This window comes from Phocoena sinus, chromosome X, assembly GCF_008692025.1.
Source record: "Phocoena sinus isolate mPhoSin1 chromosome X, mPhoSin1.pri, whole genome shotgun sequence".
Taxonomy (NCBI): domain Eukaryota; kingdom Metazoa; phylum Chordata; class Mammalia; order Artiodactyla; family Phocoenidae; genus Phocoena; species Phocoena sinus.
This window is the reverse complement of record NC_045784.1, coordinates 29,082,328-29,105,481: the sequence shown is the minus strand read 5'-3', so window position 1 is coordinate 29,105,481 and position 23,154 is coordinate 29,082,328. Positions and strand designations below refer to the sequence as shown.

General features: G+C 37.7%; 1 protein-coding gene across 1 annotated transcript in view; it reads left to right on the top strand.

Moving 5' to 3' along the window:
- DMD (dystrophin) overlaps positions 1 to 23,154 on the top strand; it is a 2,099,690-nt gene that overhangs the window by 453,350 nt on the left and 1,623,186 nt on the right. The window lies entirely within an intron of this gene.

Here is a 23,154-nt window from a genome sequence, read left to right as displayed (position 1 = left end):
GGCGTTTTTTCTTCTTTGACAGGACGGGGTTAAAGGAGCAGCTGATTTGGGGGATCTGGCTCACTCAGGACAGGGGGAGGGAGGGGTGCAGATACGGGGCGAGCCTGTGGTGGCAGAGGCCAGTGTGACGTTGCACCAGCCTGAGGCGCGCCATGCGCTCTCCTGGGGCAGTTGTCCCTGGATCATGGGACCCTGGCAGTGGCATGCTGCACAGGCTCCTGGGAGGGGAGGTGTGGATAGTGACCTGTGTTTGCACCCAGGCTTCTTGGTGGCAGCAGCAGCAGCCTTAGCATCTCATGCCCGTCTCTGGGGTCTGCGCTGTTAGCCGTGTCTCGCGCCCATCTCTGGAGCTCCTTTAAGCAGCGCTCTTAATCCCCTCTCCTCGCGTACCAGGAAACAGAGGCAAGAAAAAGTCTGTTGCCTCTTCGGCAGGTCCAGACCTTTTCCCGGACTCCCTCCTGGCTGGCTGTGGTGCACTAGCCCCCTTCAGGCTGTGTTAACGCAGCCAACCCCAATCCTCTCCCTGGGATCCGACCTCCGAAGCCCGAGCCTCAGCTCCCAGCCCCCGCCCGCCCCGGCGGGGGAGCACGCGAGCCTCTCGGACAGATGAGTGCTGGTCAGCACCGGTTCTCTGTGTGGGAATATCTCCGCTTTGCCCTCCGCACCCCTGTGGCTGCGCTCTCCTCCTTGGCTTGAAGCTTCCCCCCTCCGCCACCCGCAGTCTTTGCCCGCCAAGGGGTTTCCTGGTGTGTGGAAACCTTTCCTCCTTCACAGCTCCCTCCCACTGGTGCAGGTCCTGCCCCTATTCTTTTGTCTCTGTTTTTTCTTTTTTCTTTTGTCCTACCCAGGTACGTGGGGAGTTTCTTGCCTTTTGGGAGGTCTGAGGTCTTCTGCCAGCATTCAGTAGGTGTTCTGTAGGAGTTGTTCCACATGTAGATGTATTTCTGATGTATTTGTGGGGAGGAAGGTGATCTCCGCATCTTACTCTTCCACCATCTTGAAGCTCCCTCTTATGGATTATTAAATTTCTCCATTTTAGTTGTCTAGAGGCGAATGTTTCTGACTGGCTCCCCACCATCCCCCTGTCAGGCGCTCTTCTCCTGACGACTTTTTAAAACTAAATGGATAAAACATATGATATTGGAATCACATCAACTTGCCCAGAGTGTTATTTGAATAGTTGAAGATTTTTGTTGGTTTATAAGTTTTGCATGCTTCTGGTTTTTAATGACTTCACTGTCATAAAAATCATAATTAGCTGTACATTTTTCTCCTTCTGACCTACTAGACATTCACAGTTAGCTTTCTGTACTTTGTTATTGTAGAAGAAAATATAAAGTAATGAAATTTACGATTTAATAAGAAAACAGGCATTGAAGCTGCTGAAATACGATGTTTTCAGCTTTATGTCTACTCTGAGAAGTCTAGCTTACTGTTTATGAAATAATTTAAAAGTTTTCTTTCTGCTCGAATTGAATTTCTTGTCTAGCTGGTATAGTGAGATAATTCTTCCTTTTGTGGAACAAATGGATTCTAATAAGTTCCTTAATATGAAAATGTTACTAAGATTTAGTTTATATAGTTAGTACTGCTTAAAAAATATATTCAAGGCAAAAAAGAGCCAATATGCATAGAACATTAATAAACTTTTGGAGTTTCTTTAGTTACTGCAACTAAATGATAGGTAGTATGATGTTTAATATTTGCAGTAACAATTGCATTCTTCTTTTCCTGAGATTAAGCTTGCTGATTGCATTGCATGAAGAAAAATTAATTAGTTTGCTCCAGTGGAGCAGTTAATGTAGCACGAGTGTAACCCATACCCTGTTTCCCTCTGTATCCAACTTATTTGTACTCCCTCTGCCTTTAAGTACTCAACATTTTCTTGGTCACTTCCCAACTTAGAAAAATGTTTTATTAAGTAGTTAATACTACTTTGAAGATATAATGCTAAGGACAAAAATGCAGTATTAAATCCAAACCGAAGTTATTTTTATGGCTATTTAACTCCTATGTTATACTCATTAATCAAAAGATTGCATATTATTTAAAATTTTTTGTAATTAAGAATTAACTGGGACTTCCCTAGTGGCACAGTGGTTAAGAATCCGCCTGCCAATGCAGGGGACACGGGTTCGAGCCCTGGTCCAGGAAGATTCCACATGCTGCAGAGCAACTAAGCCTGTGTGCCACAACTACTGAGCTTGTGCTCTAGAGCTCGTGAGCCACAACTACTGAGCCTGTGTGTCACAACTACTGAAGCCCGCACGCCTAGACCCCATGCTCTGCAATAAATGAAGCCACCGCAGTGTGAAACCCATGCATTGCAGCAAAGAGTAGCCCCCGCTCATTGCATCTAAAGAAAAGCCTGCACAGCAACGAAGACCCAATGCAACCAAAAAAAAATAAATTAATTGATTAATTGAAAAAAGGGAATTAACTGGAAGAATGCAAGTATCATTGTGTTATAAAACATTGATTGCTCATCCATATATTACTGTGCTGAGGTGCTATGGGGTTTAGTTTAAGTAAGCATATTATCTGCCCTCTGGGAGCTTCTATCTATTAGAATTAAGACATTTCAAAGAATCTGAACTGAAAAGATTTAGAGTGCAGCTGTGTGAATTAATGGAAGCATTTTTATTTTAAAGCAATAAGTGCTCACTTCCAAATCCTCCTTTAAAATAAAGTTTTACTCATGTTGCATTTAAAATTTTTTTCATCTTCTTTAATAATCATTGTCTGAAGACGAAGCTTTTTTTTTTTTTTTCCGGTACGCGGGCCTCTCACCGCCGTGGCCTCTCCCGCTGTGGAGCACAGGCCCCAGACACGCAAGCCCAGCGGCCACGGCTCACGGGCCCAGCCGCTCCACAGCACGCGGGATCCTCCCGGACCTGGGCACAAACCCGCATCCCCCGCATCGTCAGTCGGACTCCCAACCACTGCGCCACCAGGGAAGCCCCTGAAGTCGAAGTTTTTACAAGAGAGCATTGCTCTCTAATTCATCCCTTGGTTTACCATACCCATTGGTTACTTAATAAAGGAAGACTTTCCTACCCAGTTCCCTTCCTCCTGTGAAAGCTGTTCTGCCTACTTGAACCTACAGGGACTGAACCCTTTTCACTACACCTCACAATTTCATGGTCAATACCAACTAGATTTTCTTTTAGCTAGAAATTGTTGAGTCCCAGAAAGACAAATACCTGAGAAGGACAGGTCTTATATAGTAATCCTGTAGAATAAAAAAAGCACACCTTCAGTTGCTCATATCAAAATAATGAAAGAATTAGATTGATTACTCATGTCAAAAATAATATGACATTGTACCTCCTGAGATACCTACGTTGTATTTGTGTATAGTACTGAGAGGTCACTGTCATAGAATGAGTCAGAATTCCATGATCTAGTCCTAGTTTTTTTAAAATCACTGATTGTTTATCATACAATTTGCTAAACTTCCCCGCACTCTAGATTTCTCAGCTTTAATAGAAATGATATTGGCCAGATGATTTCCAAATTAATATGAACTGTATAATATTGTTGTTTATCTACATACATCCCACTGTTTTGTCATACCAGCTAGATGAGTTTTAAATTTAAACTTGTGGGTTAATCTGGGCAGACGTTTCTGCAGGAAATATAAGGAGACCTATACCCTAAAATGTCCTTCGCTCCAGGTAGATGCTAATAGTATTAGCCATTGGTAAAATACTATGTGAACGTGTGTTCTGTACAACGAGATTGTGAATTGATATGGGATTTACTTACAGATAAATATTCATTCACCGATGTGACATAATAATTGAGTTTTTATTATTGAGCTGTTCAAACTAACTAGTATACAAAGGAAAAAGACACTGTTCTTATACTCATGGGAAAAAAATAGATACACAGACAATGCTTCATCAGTGCAATGAGTAAAGAAAAACATATATGCTGTGGGAGATCAAGAGTGCTTTGCAGGCAGATCATGCATTGAACTGAGATTTGTACTGTCAGAGAAATTTTGCAGGGGTAGTGGTAACTTAGCTGACATTTAAAGGAGCAGACAAATAGGATGTTTCAGGCAGAAAAGACATAGTGTATGGAGGCCGGAAGGAAAGAAAATATCAGATTACTTCCGGGAAAACAGTTATGGGGAAGAATGCACAGAAGAAGCCACAGTGGTAGTGGGAACCATCTACCCAGTGATTTCATGGTTACTCAACAGTCTTATAATTGGTTGTCTTCTAAATCGAATGTGTAGTTCCTATAACTTAAAAAAATAAGTAACAGTACACATGATACCAAGTGTAAATTGGACACTCATTGACCTACCATATAGATTTGCCTTGAAATTTTCTGTGTGTTTGTATCTGCAGTGAGCTGTTTATTGAACCGTTGACCTAAATTAACAGCTTGTTCAACAGCAAGGCATATTTGTGACTGGTTGTGAGTGTCTCATACGATTCAAGATAGCATTCTTTTACTGTGGGACCTACTTCTTTGGGAAAGGCTTTATTTCTGTTTGCATAAAACAGTGACCCAGGCTCTGGGGTATCAGGAAATAAGAAGGTGTAATGTCATCTTTATGACAGAGTTGGCAGGAGAATTGATACCGTACTGATTTGCTGTGACAGTGAGCTCCGTAGATAGAATAGCTCTTTAGTAATAAGGGCTCTTGAGACATACTGCCTAGGTTTGAATCCTAGCTGTACCACTAAGAAGCTTTGTGACCTTGAGCAAGTTAACACTGTGCTTCAGTTTCCTCACTTGTGAAATGGCTATGATTATAGTATCCATCTGCTACGATTATATTGAGGATTAAATGAGGTGATAGATATAAAATCATTCAGGAGAGTACCTGTCTGGTAGATACTAAGTGCTCTGCAACTCTTAACTATTTTTATTATCATTAGTAAGCTATCACAGGCTTTGTTTTGCTGAATAATTGGTCAGTAACTTGAATAACATCAGCAAAGGACTGATTTCCAGTTCCGTATATGACACACATCTAGAGGGAGGATAAAATCAGGATGAGAATTTTTCACGATAGGGTAAATCACTGGGTCAAAACCCACAAAATAGAATTTAACAGGACTTGTACCCTCTGTTTTAAAAAAAATTATTTATTTATTTTATACAGCAGGTTCTTATTAGTTATCCATTTTATACATATTAGTGTATATATGTCAATCCCAATCTCCCAATTCATCCCACCACCACCACCCGCCCCCTGCCACTTTCCCCCCTTGGTGTCCATACGTTTCAGGGCTTGTACCCTCTTAATTGCTGTCTTTGTTTTTTTTCCTGATTATTTTTATTTTAATTTTTTTTAAATTTAATTTTTATTTTATATTGGAGTATAGTTGATTTACAATGTTGGGTTAGTTTCAGGTGTACAGCAAAATGATTCAGTTATGCATATATCCATTCTTTTTCAGATTCTTTTCCCATATAGGTTATTACAGAATATTGAGTAGAGTTCCCTGTGCTATACAGTAGGTCCTTGTTGATTATCTATTTTATATATGTCTTTTTTTTAATGGTTTGTTATTTAATGTTGTCTGTATGCTCAACATTCTAGGTGATATAAAGATGAGTAAGTCTTTGTTCCGTCCCTCCAGAATATATTAACATACAGAGTCAAGAACAGAAAGCAAAATTAACCTACTGTGTGACAAGTATTCTAAAAATGCCAAATCAACAGAAATGATGCACCGTGTAGTATAGTGTGGTGTAGTGTATTACAGTGTATGCAGTATATAGTACTGTATCTAGACTGAAGGAAGTAATATTTTCCATATCCTTTACACTGGCCAGTGATATTCAAGTGTCTTATGTTTAGTTCCTTGCATCAGATTTTAAGAAAGGCACTGATAGACTGTAGAACATTCACAGCTCAGTGAAGCATCTGAACATTTAATTGAAGGTGTCATTGGAGTATGCTTTACGCGGGCCTTAGGATGAAGACATGCCAGGGGCAGGGTTTGTGGTGAGCTTTTTTTTTTCTTTTTCTTTTTTTTTTTTTTTGCGGTACATGGGCCCCTCACTGCCGCGGCCTCTCCCGTTGCGGACCACAGGCTCCGGACGCACAGGCTTAGCGGCCATGGCTCACGGGCCTAGCCGCTCTGGGGCATGTGGGATCTTCCCGGACCGGGGCACGAACCCGTGTCCCCTGCATCGGCAGGTGGATTCTCAACCACTGCGCCACCAGGGAAGCCCCGTGGTGAGCTTTTATTTAGAAGAACTATGTCAGCATAAAACCCAAATTTCTAAGGTGGGCTCAGTGCAAAATGGGACAAGATCTGGAAGAAGTACAAATTCTACAAATGTTTACTGAGTACCTGCTACCGGCAGAATTTCTTTGTTGGGCTTTGATGAATTTAATGAAGAAATCAGAAAAGGTTTATGTGTTAGTATTTACTTTCCTTTGAGGAGTACCAGCAAAATTAGGGTTGCATAATAGTTTAATTTGATGTATAATACGATTGCAAATTCAGGGTACTATAAAACTAGAAAATAGGGAGCATGATTCTACTGGCGGGAATAAGATATCAAGACAGTCTTCTCTGAGGAAGTGGTATTGAAACGGAGATCTGAAGGATGAGTTGGAACTAGCTTGTTGTGTAGAAGCAGAGCGTGACTCCATAAGGGAAGAGAAGAAAGGTGGGGCTGGAAAGGTGTTCGGGCAGAGAGAAGCCCGAGTCTGAGGGGAGGGCCCTGATCCTGGGATGTTAGGAAATTAAAGGAAGGCTTGGGTGACTGGAATGCCGACAGCTAGGGGAGCAATGGCATGGGATTGGGGTGCTGAGGTCCATAGCAAGTCACACTAAGTTTTGGTCTACTTTAACAATAAGGAAAATCAAGATGTGATTTAGTAAGCAAAATAGAAGAGAATGTTCTATTATATATTTTAAGTGTTTTTAATATGAATGCATTTATTTGCATTCTAATTATTAAATGGTTTGCCATATATTTAAGAAGGCAAAGTGTATTAGTGATAATTGGAGAGCTCTTGGAATTAGCCTCGTTTAATCCGGAATACCTCTGTATATATTAACAGCACCTTAGTTTCTCACGTTCCCTTCTCAATGCTGTGTTCATAACCACTTTCTCCTTCTATTCCTCCTTTCCTCCCTTCCCCACTTTCATATGAGCATGCCCATACCCTTCTCTATGTTTCCAAAACCTGACATATGGAAGAAACATAATGAAGGTATCTGATTTATAGTACTGTGTTATAAATTATCATATAAAATACCATGTTTCTAAAGACCATACCAGATAGGTATTGCATACATTTCTTGATTTATTTCTAAAATAAGTAGGTTTCTCTTCTTTCCAAAAATCAAATTTTGCTACTTCCTACTAAACTTCCTGCTAAAACTTCCTACTAAGTTAGGGGCCATTTTTCTCACTTTAGTGAGAATTATATTTTAATTCTTACATTTAATTAAATTTCTATTTTAATCAGAAGAAACTATCTCGAGGGTGGATAGAGGTTAAATTGATGGATTGATAGTATCTTCTTGCATCTAATGACATGTTCCTTTTCATCGGGTCTATGAAGTAGCAATATACATAACTTTCTTTTCCTCCGGTGGGAAGAAAAATCCGTAACTATTTTTAATGTTGTAAATCACAACTAGAGCAATAAACATTTATGAGTGTCTCTGTGTGTGTAGAACTGTAATAGGTTTCATGGAGCAAAAGTGGAAAATAAGGCAGAGCCTCTGTCTTTAATCTCATGGAAAGGGCCAACAGTCATATTAAAAAATGATCAGTGGGGCTTCCCTGGTGGCACAGTGGTTGAGAGTCCGCCTGCCAATGCAGGGGACACCGGTTCATGCCCCGGTCCGGGAAGATCCCACATGCCGCGGAGCAGCTGGGCCCGTGAGCCATGGCTGCTGAGCCTGCGCGTCCGGAGCCTGCGCTCCACAACGGGAGAGGCCACGGCAGTGAGAGGCCCACGTACTGCAAAAAAAAAAAAAAAATAAATAAATAAATAAAATGATCAGTGAACTGTATGTAAATACCTATGTTTTAATTTGAGCAAACTGTGATTTGTTGATTCAAATAACAGTTACAACACCTAATTCCTAATGTCAAATCTTTTTGGTATATGTGCTGCTAGACACACATTTTTAAGTTAACATTGCAAGTTTGTCTTTATGATCAACCACGGATATTCATAAATTATTGTTATTTAGTCAATAATGAGGTTTTTTGCTGTTAATTGCCATTTCATTGTTTTTTTAATAGACAAAATAATTTTTTAGTTATTTTTCTTATAGTGTCTGCCTCAGTTATCACAGCCTTGGATAGATGAAATCAACTGGAAACTCAAAGGCTTCAGTTTAGCTAGGATGTTCAAATACTGTGCTAAAGGTGTTAAGAACTTGAAATATTGGCTATTTGCATTTCATTTCCTTTCATTCTCTTTCCATTTTCTTTAAGGAAATGCTAATAAGAAATGTAATCTTTGGATTATAGGCAGAAAGCAGGGGGGAAAAACAGGATACTCTACAAACTGTTTAAGAACCATGTGAACAATTGAGAGTTGACCATATAAATTCTAGATAATATTATACCTAGGTTGGCTGTTAAACAGTCATAAAGGAAAGAAATCTAGACATCTATTTTCTAGCTAAGTATTGGAGTGGAGCTCTTATCATTGCATACCATTTAGTTGGGGAGACAGAATTTTATTTAATTAAATGACTCATTAGTTGTATTGGATTCCCACCAAATTATTTCATCACGGTTTGTCAAATGATAATTTCACAAGTGTCAGTGACAGTCAAGATGTTGGACATTTCTTTTCTCTTTTCCCACCTGCTGAGTCACAGTTCTCAAAGGATGGATATCATGGTGATTCAGTCACACCTTAGACTTCATCTTACATTTACTAATCAGCCTAGTTAATTTGGAAAATAAGTCATGCCCATAGTACATGAAATAACAAGCATATTCCTTCCCTGCATTGACCCCTTGTGTTTGGGTCTTAGAGGCACTTAGGACCTAGTGGGGCATTTGCTTTATAGGCCCCAAATGGGAGGAAATTTTCTGCTAATCACTTCATTACATCAAAAAGTCTAGTTAGCACCCATAGGAGGATAAAGAAAGTTCTTGTGTGATGTGCTTCAGGCCAAGTAGCTAATCAGAGCACTGTGAACGATTTTAAGGAGGTGACTGGCTGCTTGGTCTCTGTAATGTCTGACTTAGTAGCCTTTCTGCATCATAGAATATGTAAAATGTATTCACATTTATAAGCGCCATTACTTTAAGGGAACAATTTTTGACTAAAAATTTGGTCGCCATATTACACTTGGTCAATCCACACCCATTGATAGTCTGTTTTTAACCATGGATTGGTATGCTACTTGATTTACTCAATATCACCTTTCATGGTTTGACTCATCAATCTTAATTTTCCTTAAATAATACATTTAATGCATGGCTTTTCCTAGCCCTAAGACTCTTTCAATGTGTACTTTCTGAGGTTGTATAGGTATAATTGTTAAAATCACAACCATTGAACCTGGATTTAATTCCTGTCTGGTCCTGCTGTTTTATGTAAACTACTAGTTCAACTCTTTGGTCCTCAGTGTGCTTATCTGTGTAACAGGATTAATAACAATGCTACCCTCAGAATTTTCCTTTAAAAATAAAAAGTGTTATATTTACTATTGTGCTTGGCACATAATAAGTTCTCAGTAAATAATAGCTTTTTCTATTATTAAAAGCTATTCAGGGCTTAAGCGCAGGAAGAGCTGTATGCTTTTGTGTCATCTAAGCAGTCACCTATTTTTTTTTTTCACTGGGCCAGTGCTCTGCTCTCATACTTCAGCCTGCATTAGAATCATTTGGAGAGGTTGTTAAAACACAGATTCCTGGGTCTCGCCCTCAGAGATTTTGATTTGGTAGGTCTGGGGGTGGGGTCAAGATTCTGCCTTTTCAACAAGCATGCAGATAAGGTGTTTTCCAGCCACAATTTGCCCTAGAGCATCGGTGGAAAATTAACTAGTCATCAGACTCTTCCTGGGAAGTTTCTGAATATCTATAAAATTTCCAAATATTCTGAATCAGAATTTGTGGGAAAATTTGATGCTGCTCTGGACCACACCCTGAGAAATATAGCCTGCCCTAGATTAATGCTTCTTAACTCATTTTTGAATCGGATCTGTTTGAGATTCTGCTGAATGTTGTTGATCGTCTTAAAAACAAACAAACAAACAAACAAACCTTGAACATAGTTTGCATACATTTTCCAGTGTTCCTGTAGCCTCTGAAACCCATTCATGATCCTTATGTGGAATCTTGTTTCCAAACAGAACACCTTTGAGTAATGAAGCCCAGGTTAGAAATGCAGTCCTTTGGAGCTATTTGCAGCTGTGTCTAAACATGTCAGTATGTGAAAGACTTTTTACCCCATTTTCCATATGCCAGGACAAAACCTTGTTAGTAGCTGTATAAAGAGAAATACTTTTAAATCTAAAAATGGAGATTAATTTTTATAATTTGATAGAATGCAATTTGTAGATTTGGTGAAAATAATGGTTAATTCCAAAAATATTTTTAATAACTTAAAAATTTTATAATTTCATGTTTATGTTGTCTACTGGTTGTGTCTCTTAATTTTACTCTTTAGTGCAAACTCTGTGCTGTCTCTTTCTCCTGAGGGAAAAATATTTTTATTAATAAAATTAATAGGCTGCAGAATTATACAGCCTATTAAACAGAAAACAACCTTGAAAATCTTTACTATATTATATTACATAGACTACATGACTATATTGCTTATACAAATCATGATCACAGTGAGACTCTGATTTTTCTGTAAATAACTATGATTTATACCTGTGAACACTTTTGTGAAATTATGAATATCTTGAGAAAACTTTTTATTGAGAATAAAAAAGTAACTGCCTCACCTGGGCCAATAATAGAGACACCAGTATATGCACATGCTTTTTATTTCTGAAAGCACATTTGTGGCTTGTAGCCAAGAATCCACTTCATTGAAGGGAGACTTTGACAAGCAGTATTGAAGTTGTAAACACTTTGAACTCATTATAGTATCTCACCATAGGAACTGCACTGTCATTGAACACTCCCTGTTTACAGAACCATCATCCTGACAATTATTTTTACCTTTGCCTGAAAACATTTCTTTGTACTTTAAGGCATTTCAAAAGACAAGAAAAAGATGGAAGCTAGGGTGGCTATAGGGATTTCCTTAGTTCCATAAGTGCTATGTTGGTACAGAGCAAGATCAGAAACTTGGAGATATATATATATATATATATATATATATGTTTCAACTTAAAATGTTGGTTGATCATAATGACAGTGGTTTTATAAAGAGTTTTCATGAGGGTGGGTGTTTAAAGTTATAATAAGCATTGTAAGGTTACACATTCATGGGCTGAATGAACACTTCTTTTTCTTTCTTGCCAACTACATTTTATACCAAAGATGACTGAGGTTGCCACCTCTAATATGTTGTAAAATAAAGCTAACAAAGGGTGATTGTTAATGTACACTAGACATCTCAAACTTGCAGATGTACAGGGGGCATGCAAGGTTCCATCACTGCATGAATTAGCCATGTATAGGATTGTGTCCCCAGTAATCTGGAAAACTTGACCCACTATCACGCTTGCAGAGATTGAGCTAGTGCTCTGGATGGGAATATCTTCTAAATTTTGACATGTTTGAGGGAAAAAAGTATCCATTTGGAGACTGGTAATATTAGTCCAGATAAGAGATGATAATATCCTAAACCAGGGTAGTGACAAGATAGATGGAGAAGACTGAGAAGGAGAGGATTGATAGATGGAACTTAATGAATGCTTAGATATGACAGAGTAGCGAGGTGAAGTATGCTAGGATGAATTTCTCTGCTTATGTATTAGGCAAGAGAATAGGAAATCCACTAGGAATGACAAGGTTTGGGGAGCAGGTAAAGGGGAGGGGTTCACTTAATATGCCTATGATAAAATGCCACTGTATATATTTAGCAGTTGAATCCATGGGAGAATGTGTCACTTGAGAAGAAGGTGATATGAAGATCATACAGCCACAGGGAGACCAAGAAGGAAGAGACAGGAAGGCAGGAGGTTGATCGTGAGAGGAGGACCTAAGTACTAAATGCCACCCAAAATTGAGTAAGATATAGATTAAAATAATTTACTGGATTTTACAAATTTGAAGTTCTGGTGATAGTCCAAAGAGTAACTTCAATATAACAGTGAAAAATTGTCAGAATGGACTGTCCTTTTCTCGAAGATTATTGCTAAAAGTTTGAGAAATGGGTTGTAGGTGTAGGTAGTGGGGAACTGAATAGCTCTGAGCACATTTACAAGCTCTGGGAGAGGGTTCCAAGATGGATATATGTGACTTAAATCTATTTTGCATGTTCATGAAGGCAGGATGAATCGTCTTTCTTATTCACTTCTCTTTGCTGTGTGCCAAGCACAGTACCGGACACATATTTTATTGCTTAGTCTATACCAGGCATGGTGTGAGGCGATGGAGGAAACACCGTGCTTATTCTCACTGAACAACGTGCAGTGGAGAGACTCACCACCTAAACACTAGCTAATTATTTGATTCAGTTGTGATTGGTACTACCAAAGAGAAGTATGAAGTGCTGTGACAGCTTATCACAGAACTTGCCCTCATCTTGGGGAAGCATGGAAAGTTTTACAGAGGAAGTGATGTTCAGTGTATCATCTCCCTTTACTACTGAGGTCGAAATAGAACTTTCTCCCATTCCTTACTCACTAAACACATTCAATGGAATCTTCTACAACTCTCTGCTTTTGCCTCATGGACACTTCTCTGGCATTTAGGAGTATTGGAGCCCATAACCATGAGTTCAGGGCCAACAGCATTCCAACCCTCATGAGGAGACTTCTAACTAGAAAGAATAATAATAAGGGTTGCTTCTGTACTTTGGTTAAATATCAATGTTACTAATCATTATAATAAAATAATAGTAGTTTAAATGTACACCTCTTTGTGATTTTCAGATTACCTAGTGCTCATGGTTTATTTGGGAGATAACCCTAGGAAACATGAGTAGGGGAGTGAGGAAATGGCGCAAGGATGAGAAGGAAGCCAATAAAGGGTATATTTCAAGAGTTACCACTGTGGGCAACTGGGACTCAATCCCACTTGGGAATAGTGAAAAATAGTGTGGGACACACATCTCAGAGTTTATCCTACAAAGGAATGAGGAAGCCTGGGAATTTATACACATATTCTTTCTGGTCATTGGTTGAGGGATTCTGCGAGGGGGGGTGCACTCAGTTCTTGGCATCTTTGATCTGTCATGTGCACTTAGGAAGAACAGACTTCAGTGGGCCAAGAAATGCAGGAGCTGGCAGGTGGAAGTTGGCCTAGCATGCACTGAAACGCAAAAGACCAAGGGAAGGCAGGCAGGGTACCATCAGCACCTTCCTAATGGGGTTTGAACCTCCATTTTGCCATTTATTAGTGGTGTGACCTTGGGCAATTTATTTATCTCCTCTGGGCCTCAGGTTCTTCATCTGTAAAACGAGGATAATAATATTGTCTATATCATAGGATAATAATGAGGATTAAATGAATTATTAAACATATCAGTTTTACAGATGAAAAAATGAAAGCTGAAAAAAAATTACTTATCCAGTGTCACACATATGGGAAGCAGCCAAACTTTTCTCCAAGCTTTGTTTCCCTCAACCTGTTTCTCATAGCTATTACTCAATGTCTTTCTTGCTGGTGCCCTTATAACTTACTCCCTACCTTATCAGTGCTTGGGTATAATTCCTGAATCCTTCTACCCATTCTTTTCCTAAACCCTTGGGACTTTGTTGACAAGCTTCTCACTTGGGTGTCTGCACATCCTTTTCCAGTATTTCAGACTCTGGTCTTGCCCGCTGCTTAAAATTATATTATTACCTACCTCCCAGTCATCCCTGCCTCCCAGCGTTTCTCCTTATCTATGAGACATGTTAACCAATAATATTTGTACTTCCTCCATAATCTTGCCTGTGGCACCTCATTGCTTGTCTGACTCCTTGTTCTAAGAGAATCTTTAGACTTCTCTGACCTATGTTTTTCCCATTAGTGTCCACATTCTTATGGGCACAATCTTTAATAAAATATTGGCTTTCTCTTGTAACTGAATAAACATATCATTATTTTCTCCTAAAAAAGTCAAAGAATTTTAGATTGTTGGATTGTGTCATAACTGTGGTACGATGTGAGCCAGAAGAAGTAGTGAATATGCCAGAATGGAGAGTTCTGTTTGTTACTAAAGGGAACAGATGGTAGCCAGGCAACCAGGTCATCCTGCTGGCCTGAGATTGGCCAGGCAAGGTAGGTTTAGCTAGAGCATCACAGACAAGAGCATTGAATTGAATGGCTTCAGTTTAGCCAAGGTCATTAGTTGAGGTTGAGTCAGATTAAGAGATGGGTTACTTGACATGGAACACAAGGTCTGAAAATATGGTCACATAAAATTGAAGGGATTTCAACTTTGGCTTGACAAGTTTATTTTGAAAGTTCTAGACTAGTCATTTGTTTAAAGCTTTATTGAGACAGTTTACATACCATACAATTCACCTATTTAAAGTATACAATTTACTGCTTTTTAGTATATTCACAGGACTATGCAGCCAAATCTTTTGTGGGTGTTTACCTATTGGAAATATAATAAAATATATGGACTTGCTTTCAAGCACATCTATGCAAATATAAAATAGCTCACATACAGTTCCAGAGAATTTATGGACCCCTTTAAAACTCATTCATGTACCCAGGAGTATTACCCTGTCAGCCAAACTTTACCTGTATTAAAGAAGCCCTTCTTTCTGGTTTTACAATCCAGTTGGCATGTAAAGTTGTTGACAACCCTGTGGACTCGTGGTAATCAACTTGAGTGATGGTATCCCAATATTGAAAACAATGTATATAATGAGCCTGGCTTCTAATATTTCTGGCTTTACTGTTTTGAAGAGGGGGAAAAAAAAGCCTTTAGTATCTTTAGAATGGTGACAAGGATTTGAAAAAACACATTGAGATTTGTGAAACACTTGAAACCCTGGAGGCCAATTGTAGATATTTAGGTACTACATTTATTATCTCACAAAGGCTTATTTTGACCTAGAAATGTCAGTGCAGTTGCCCTTACAAAGAGTTATGATTCTTTCTTGCATCATTTTATCTTAAAAAAGGAAATACATATAGTAGCAATATCAGCACGGTGAGTTGGAATGAGTAACCAAAATTTTCTCTTAGTTAATTATAATTATTACCAATTCTGCTATTATACTAGGGCATTACACATAAAGCACCAGTCTCTTTTACAACACATACAAGAACCACTTATTTTTGTTTTATTAAGGCTATCAAATATACTAAGGTGTCTCTACACACACATGTACACACAAACACATGTGCACACACATGCAAATGCTTATACAAACCCTCATACAACAGCATAATCTAATTTTTTAGAAAAAGCCTGTTTCAAAATCACCAGAACTTGGTTTGAATCTCACAGCATCTATTTACTCACTGTGTGATCTGAGACATGTTATATAAACTCTTGGGAATTCATTTCTAACCTTGGATCATAAGTATCACCAGCAAGACTATGAAAAGGATCAGAAATAATGTGTGGTTAGAACTTAAAAGTGTCCTGTACATGGTAAGAGATCAAGAGGTAGTGAAGGCACACACGCAATTTTCTAGTCAAAAAGTCCTCTAAGATTTTATCCCCTGGAGAAGATGAGATTTGAGGCAAATTCTGTGCCATTGATTTTATGCTTTTCTGATATTTGTTTCTTTTTTGTGAATATACAATGCTCTAGGTATAACAATAATAATAACAATAGACTAAGTAAAACTTCATCTCAAATCCTTATACCCAGAGATAAATATTTTAATATTAATATTTTAATAATTTACTCTTCTCTCTTTCATATATTCATGTAAGGTATATGTTCATTTTCTGTCTGTGCATAATTATTGATTCTTACCTCTTTCATAGATATCTTAGTCTATCTTTTTTTGTTTTTAACATCTTTATTGGAGTATAATTGCTTTACAATGGTGTCTTAGTTTCTGCTTTATAACAAAGTGAATCAGTTATACATATACATATGTCCCCATATCTCTTCCCTCTTGCATCTCCCTCCCTTCCACCCTCCCTATCCCACCCCTCCAGGTGGTGGTCACAAACCACCTAGCTGATCTCCCTGTGCCATGCAGCTGCTTCCCACTAGCTATCTATTTTACGTTTGGTAGTGTATATATGTCCATGCCACTCTCTCACTTTGTCACAGCTTACCCTTCCTCCTCCCCATATCCTCAAGTCCATTCTCTAGTAGGTCTGTGTCTTTATTCCCGTCTTACCCCTTGGTTCTTCATGACCTTTTTTTTTTTTTTCCTTAGATTCCATATCTATGTGTTAGCATATGGTATTTGTTTTTCCGTTTCTGACTTCACTCTGTATTGCAGACTCTAGGTCCATCCACCTCACTACAAATAATTCAATTTTGTTTCTTTTTATGGCTGAGTAATATTCCATTGTATATATGTGTCACATCTTCTTTATCCATTCATCTGATGATGGACACTTAGATTGCTTCCATGTCCTGGCTGTTGTAAATAGAGCTGCAGTGAACATTTTGGTACATGACTCTTTTTGAATTATGGTATTCTCAGGGTATATGCCCAGTAGTGGGATTGCTGGGTTGTATGTATGGTAATTCTATTTTTAGTTTTTTAAGGAACCTCCATACTGCTCTCCATAGTGGCTGTATCAATTTAGATTCCCACCAATAGTGCAAGAGTGTTCCCTTTTCTCCACACCCTCTCCAGCATTTATTGTTTCTAGATTTTTTGATGATGGCCGTTCTGACCAGTGTGAGATGATATCTGATTGTGGTTTTGATTTGCATTTCTCTAATGATTAATGATGTTGAACATTCTTTCATGTGTTTGTTGGTGATCTGTATATCGTCTTTGGAGAAATGTCTATTTAGGTCTTCTGCCCATTTTTGGATTGGGTTGTTTGTTTTTGTTATTGAGCTGCATGAGCTGCTTGTAAATCTTGGAGATTAATCCTTTGTCAGTTGCTTCATTTGCAAATATTTTCTCCCAATCTGAGTGTTGTCTTTTGGTCTTGTTTATGGTTTCCTTTGCTGTGCAAAAGCTTTTAAGTTTCATTAGGTGCCATTTGTTTATTTTTGTTTTTATTTCTATTTCTCTAGGAGGTGGGTCAAAAAGGATCTTGCTGTGATTTATGTCATAGAGTGTTCTGCCTGTGTTTTCCTCTAAGAGATTGATAGTTTCTGGCCTTACATTTAAGTCTTTAATCCATTTTGAGTTTATTTTCTGTATGGTGTTAGGGAGTGTTCTAATTTCTTACTTTTACATGTACCTGTTCAGTTTTCCCAGCACGACTTATTGAAGAGGCTGTCTTTTCTCCACTGTATATTCTTGCCTCCTTTATCAAAGATAAGGTGACCATATGTGTGTGGGTTTTTCTCTGGGCTTTCTATCCTGCTCCATTGATCTATATTTCTGTTTTTATGCCAGTACCATACTGTCTTGATTACTGTAGCTTTGTAGTATAGTCTGAAGTCAGGGAGCCTGATTCCTCCAGCTCCATTTTTCGTTCTCAAGATTGCTTTGGCTATTCGGGGTCTTTTGTGTTTCCATACAAATTGTGAAATTTTTTGTTCTAGTTCTGTGAAAAATGCCAGTGGTAGTTTGATAGGGATTGCATTGAATCTGTAGATTGCCTTGGGGAGTATAGTCATTTTCACAATGTTGGTTTTTCCAATCCAAGAACATGGTGTGTATATATCTCTCCATCTATTTGTATCTTTAATTTCTTTCATCGGTGTCTTATTTTCTGCATACAGGTATTTTTTTATGCCTGAGTAATATTCCATTGTATATATGTACCACATCTTTATCTATTCATCTGTTCATGGACATTTAGGTTGCTTCCTTGACCTGGCTATTGTAAATAGTGCTGCAGTGAACATTGGGGTTCAAGTGTCTTTTTAATTTATGGTTTTCTCTGGGTATATGCCCAGTGGTGGGATTGCTGGGTCATGTGGTAGTTCTATATTTAGTTTTTTTAAGGAACCTCCATACTGTTCCCCATAGTGGCTGTATCAATTTAGATTCCCACCAACGGTGCAAGAGGGTTCCCTTTTCTCCACACCCTCTCTGGCATTTGTTGTTTGTAGGTTTTCTGGTGATGCCCATTCTAACTTGTGTGAGGTGATACCTCATACCTGCAGTTTCTTATTTAAGCCTTACAACCACTTTAACGACTGGGTACTGTTACCTCTACATTTATAATGCAGAAACAAAGTCTTGAAGACTTTGTGGGATTTTCCCATTGCACACAGATAACTCTTAGGAGGTGGAGACTGTATTTGAATATGGAAGTGTTTGGTTTCAGAGCCAGAATGCTTTTTAACCCTTATTTTAGAAGATCTGAATAAATACTTACCCTTCCTAAATGAGTGATGATTTTAAGGGCAGGGAAGCTTGTCTGAGATAAAATCCATCACCCAAAACCAAGCTCATCTTTATTCCCATGAGTATGAATAAAATAATCAGATACCTGGAAAAAGTTCAAACTTCTAACCAATTCGTTGAAAACCTTTTATGGTGTTGGCTTAATCAGGTTTATTTCTCAGTTTTGCCCATATTTTGCTTGAGCTCAAATCAAATTGGCTTAATTATAATTTCCTGAAATGTCTCCAGGGTTTTGCTTCTCTAGGCCCAATTTAAGCAGTATCAACTCCATATGATGCCTTCACTGAATCTCCTACCTAATGATTTAATTTTCCTAAAAGTTCAGTTACATCATATCAGATTCCTGATCAAAAATTTTGACTTCTGATTTTCCCACTGCTGGACCTTATTCCTACTCGTTTTCTGGTCATGGCTGAAAATTTTCAGTATTTCCTGTATTCATATCTATTCGAAACATTGTTTCCGAACTTTTACTGGAATGCTAGTTTAATTGTGTGGCTCTCTATTCAAAAATATTTAGTGGCTCTCCATTACCTATATTAAAAATTCTGAACTCAGTAGTTATCAATATTTTTCATAGTATTTCTAGCTTGTAACTTTTCTTTTAGTCTTACCTCTTACTACTCTTCAGCTATGTTCACAGGGCAGGCTTTTTACCATTTCCCAAATGGTGGAATCTTTAGAATTTTTGATGTACAACATGGTAATTCAATATTTGTATACCTTGTGAAGTGATCACTGCAGTAAAATCTAGTTAACACCCATCACCACACATAGTTACAAATTTTTTTTCTTGTGATAAGAACTAATTGCTTAATGCAATTCACCCTTGCTCCTTTTGCCTGGAAAGCCTTTATTCTATCCTATAACCCTCTAAATCTAGTTCCTGTTCAAGTACTCTAACTTTACCATGAAACCTTAAAATATTTGGAGGGCCTGCTTTGGTCTTGTCTGATATATTTTAACTGTCATGAGTTGGGTAACATATTTATAGATTTATTTAAAGTCATCGTACATTTTAGCATGTAGACCTGATGACTGCAGTTTCCCAAAGCCAAATATGTGATTTAATCAGCTATAACATTTTTAGCTAAATGTTATGTATAGGTCCAGGATTATGCTTTTATAGAGCAGAGGCTGTGGTATACATGTTTTAGTTTTGCCATCGTGCTTAGAAAATTAATACATAGTAGGTACTGCAGTGAATGTTTAACAAATGTTAATGGTTTGCCGAAATGACTTGCTTATGCTATATTAAAAAATTAAGGGAATATCATATATATTTAATTACTAAAGAGAGAACCAGAAAATACAGTTTTTGAGCTTCTTAGTATGAAAAGCACTTTATGAGAAATAACTATACAAATATACAACTCTTCATCTTAATAATGATGATCCTCTGTTAAACTTGGTGTATTTCTTTTTAGCAGAAATTGAAAGAAAGACGGTCTGCTGAGATGATCTATGAAGCTGTAGAAGTGTTAAAGATAGATTTTTTGGGAGGTTAAGATAACAGATGGAAGGGTACCATACTGTTCTTAGAGAATCATTCAACATGCCAAGCTACCACAAATCAGTGTTTGACATGAGGCAGAATATAAATATATAGATAAGTGAGCCAAAATATTTATTAACATGAAATGGTCCTGAAGTTGAAGTGCTAGATTAATGGTTAACCTTGTGCCAGAAGACTAAATATTTGACATTTTTAGCTTCCCCCGTAATAGCGCAAAGTACTGAATTTACCTGCTTACATGTGTGTCTCTGGTAGAATCTGAGCTCCATGAAAAAAGTATCCATTGACTCTTTTGTTCACAGTTATGCCCTAGCACCTACCTCAGTTCCTGGAAAATGGTAGACATTTAATAAATATTTGATGAATGAATGGATAAATAAAAGGATTTCTGTTTGGTAAATTAAAGTAGAAAGACTGTCAAAATATTTTGGTAGTTAGGGTGAAGTTTGGGTCTTCTTCAAAGTGTTGAAAGAGAGCTAAGAAGAATAAACCATTCCAACAGGAAGTTCCCACTTTTAAGCCAAAGGATTAAAAAAAATACAGGCAGATGAGGAGCAGGAAAATGCTATTTTCCATACATTATGTATTTTGAAAAATAACTGCTTTACTGATTGACTAATTGTCAATTAATAGCATAATTATCACATTCTCTCATAGCCCAAGGTGAAATGCATAATAAGAAAAGTTTTGTTGCTAACACGATTTAGCTCAGTTTAGAATATTAACATGACATTTTTGTGGTCTACTGTTCTCTAAGTTCAAATAAATCTGCTCTGTATAAAAAGCAGTCATGGATTAAATGACTTTAGCCTGCATTGGGGAAACTACTGCTGTTAAACCTGCCCCAAACAAACTACAAAGGTTGCTGGGATTCCATTTATGAAAAGACACTTGAATATAGACCTTGCAATGTGATCATATAACAGTATTTTATTATATTTTATCCATGTCACTACAGTGTCTTATATTTGCTTTCATCACTCCTTATTTATCTTATACATGCAATACCTATTTGCTTCCCAAAATGGTCCTCTGGTATGTCTGGCAAGCTTTCTAACAAGAAATTTGAAAGCAGTTTTACATTAAAATCACATTTTTTGAATTTTCATATTCCTAGACAGGGTTTTTTTGTTTTTGTTTTTGTTTTTGCGGTACGCGGGCCTCTCACTGTTGTGGCCTCTCCCGTTGCGGAGCACAGGCTCCGGACGCGCAGGCTCAGCGGCCATGGCTCAGTGGCGCAGCCGCTCTGCGGCATGTGGGATCTTCCCGGACCGGGGCACGAACCCGTGTCCCCTGCATCGGCAGGCGGACTCAACCACTGCACCACCAGGGAAGACCCCTAGACAGGTTTTAATGTAAATGGCATAAAAAACACAAAAGCAGTCTGTGTCATATGCTATTTGTCAGTCTTCAATGAAGGGTAAACATTTATCAGCTTCAGTAGTAATCCCTGCTTAACTGAGGACTGTCATTTTCTAAAAATATTGATTGATAGAGGCCTCTCCTTAGAAATATAAAATGCATGCAGTTTACACACAGAGATACAAGCTCATTATTCCTTCCTGACAGGCAGTAATGCCCTTTATAAACTATGGAGATTGTATTACAAAAAAAGTTATTTAAATTGAAAACAAAAGTATGATCAGAGTCCTATGTAGTGTATTTTCTAATACTTTGTTCGTGTTTTATAGTAGCCTAATTTGGCAAGTAAAAGTGAATTGGAGTATGTTTTAAAGGTTAATATGTATATGTGTGTGTATGTATATTATATCGTGTATAATATGCATATGTAATAAAAATCTGTAAAATGTTCAAGAGAAAGTCCCCAACGAATGCTTGAATTTCAACACAATTTTTATTTCTGTAACGAAGGTTAGCATGTATCCTAAGTTAGAGAAGGCATGTTTGTAGGTGTCCTGTAGAAATATCGATTTAAAAAAAATGCAGCATGAGAAAGTCAAGTATTTTATTATTCACTGACCGGGACCGATCATGTCAATGAAGGCAAAGTCCTGACATAAAAAGAAAAACTTAATTAAGGTGATTGTAGAGGTGTAAACAGGACTCTAGTAAATGAATTTGCCAAGTGGTCTTGTTAATTGTTAGAGCATTAATCAGAATGTAGAGATGGAAGTAGTTCTGCTCTGCTCCTTACAAGCTCAGTGGTCTTGGGAATCCATTTTTATTCTCGAAGTCTCACTGAGTTCATTTTTGCATAGTTCTTCCACCAACTTCACAGATTTTTTTTTAAAAAAGGAGCAAATGAAATAATGTATTTGAAAGTAAGAGATAATGCATAGTCTAAGCTAAGTAGTGCAGAATACCTTCTCTAGTGCAAATGACAGATATCACAGCATTTTATTACTGAATCACTCTGCCAATCCGAGTTGTTCCTGAAGCAGATCCTGTCCTGTTCTACTCAATTATTATTAAAAGTTATATTACCTAAAAGTTCTTTCTTATATCGAACAGGAATATGTATCTTTGTAACGTTTACACATTGATTTTACTTATATTTAGAGGAACCATGATTGCCTTTCACTATTTGAAGAGGTCATTATGTCTCCATCATCTTCAAGATGAACGTCTAAAACATTTACTCATGTGGCTTGCTTTTAGAACCCTTTACCATCATGGTAATCATAACCTCCTATATCTAGTAAGATTTAGGGCTAGGAATAGAATTTGAATTGCCTGATTCTGAGTCAATTATTTTCTGAATCCATGCAGTCCTTAAAACTTTTCTTTCTAATATTAATTCCAAATGTTAAGTTGATGTCTATTAAACTTATCTTATTGGTTTCAGTATTATTTAACACATTCATAGGAATATTTTAGTATAAACAGTAGGAGCTATTCTTTCCAGGATAGTAACCTCTTTTATTATAATAGCTGTATATTTATGCCTTAACATCCAAATCATTAGCAAGATGTATTTTGTAGAAACAGCCCACCTGAGAGTCATGTGACCATCAACTAGATATTACTTGACATTGACACAAGTTTTTTTTTTTTAATCACTCTTTGTATGTAGTGTTTTGCACCTCTGTGTTTTTAAAATACTATATTCTCGTACAGATTTAGTACTATACTGTATG